General features: G+C 25.8%; 1 protein-coding gene across 1 annotated transcript in view; it reads right to left on the bottom strand.

Annotated features, from left to right (window-relative positions):
- The window catches only part of LOC119420781 (protein KIBRA), a 58,876-nt gene that overhangs the window by 30,241 nt on the left and 26,890 nt on the right, over positions 1 to 1,745 (bottom strand). The window lies entirely within an intron of this gene.

The following is a 1,745-nucleotide window of genomic DNA, read 5'->3' as shown; positions in this document are numbered from 1 at the left end:
GTGTATAGATCGGTGTATAGATCGATGTATAGATCGATGTATAGATCTATGTATAGATCGATGTATTGTTACACCCCCACTGAGATGAGTCATCCTCAACACGTACTTGAGTTGCTAACGGATCATCTAATACAGACCTGGACAACTTATGGCCCTTGGACCATCTCCAACGGGCCCACAAAATTCTGAATCGAGAAGAAAACTTTTATAGAAGTTGATGAAAACCTGTGTTTTATTTCTGACACTTGAGAAAATCTAAACTAAACATCACAAATATATGAAACGTTTTAAACCTTAAATGCTCCAAAATTCATTTTATAACATTTTATTGTCACAAGAGCCGGTTTACAAAGTTTGTCTCGTAATCGTAAAGAGGACGAGATATTTTTATGAAGCGTGCTACAACGAAACAAAGTCTTACTGCTCGACTCGAAAATGTATCCTCCAGTTCTGTCTGAACCAGTGGTGTCCAACACGCCCATCATGATCTACTGGTCGACCTCTGACCTATTCTGGGTAGATGCATTAAAAACAGACGTCAGCTGATCATCATCTATGAAATGTGTCTCCTGACTGACAGACAGGGCAGCCAGTCTGAAGACCCGTTTACACGACGTGAAGCGTTCGTTCATTTACAGACGACATCCTCATCCTCTCTGAACCGAAGGTTCTGAGTCCAGGTCTCAGACTGGAGGTTTTCAGAGGAACCCCCCACGGAGGAGTGAGATGCTCCAAGTGTGAAGTTACACATGCACACTCCAGGCAGTCCAAAGTTTTTCTGCTCTAACACCAGTTATAATAAATAACAGTTATAATAAATAACAACAGTTATAATAAATAACAACAGTTATAATAAACAAAACATTTATAATAAATAAAAAACAGTTATAATAAATAACAGTTATAATAAATAACAGTTATAATAAACAACAGTTATAATAAATAACAGTTATAATAAATAATAACAGTTATAATAAATAACCGTTATAATAAATATGACATTTATAATAAATAAAACATTTATAATAAATAATAACCGTTATAATAAATATTACATTTATAATAAATAACATTTATAATAAATAACGGTTATAATAAATAACAGTTATAATAAATATCACAACAGTTATAATAAATAACAGCATTTATAATAAATAACAACATTTATAATAAATAAAACATTTATAATAAATAAAACATTTATAATAAATAAAAACAGTTATAATAAATATAACATTTATAATAAATAACGGTTATAATAAATAACAGTTATAATAAATATCACAACAGTTATAATAAATATTACAGTTATAATAAATATTACAGTTATAATAAATATTACAGTTATAATAAATAACAGTTATAATAAATATCACAACAGTTATAATAAATATTACAGTTATAATAAATAACAGTTATAATAAATATCACAACAGTTATAATAAATATTACAGTTATAATAAATAACAGTTATAATAAATATAACAGTTATAATAAATAACAACATTTATAATGAATAAAACATTTATAATAAATAAAAACAGTTATAATAAATATAACATTTATAATAAATATCACAACAGTTATAATAAATATAACAGTTATAATAAATATAACAGTTATAATAAATAACAACATTTATAATAAATAAAACATTTATAATAAATAAAAACAGTTATAATAAATATAACATTTATAATAAATATAACAACAGTTATAATAAATAACAGATAATAAATATAACA

This window comes from Nematolebias whitei, chromosome 14 (genome assembly GCF_014905685.2).
Source record: "Nematolebias whitei isolate Nwh7 chromosome 14, NemWhi1, whole genome shotgun sequence".
Lineage (NCBI taxonomy): Eukaryota > Metazoa > Chordata > Actinopteri > Cyprinodontiformes > Rivulidae > Nematolebias > Nematolebias whitei.
Note: the sequence above shows the minus strand (reverse complement) of the source record. Positions and strands in the feature narration are given on the sequence as shown.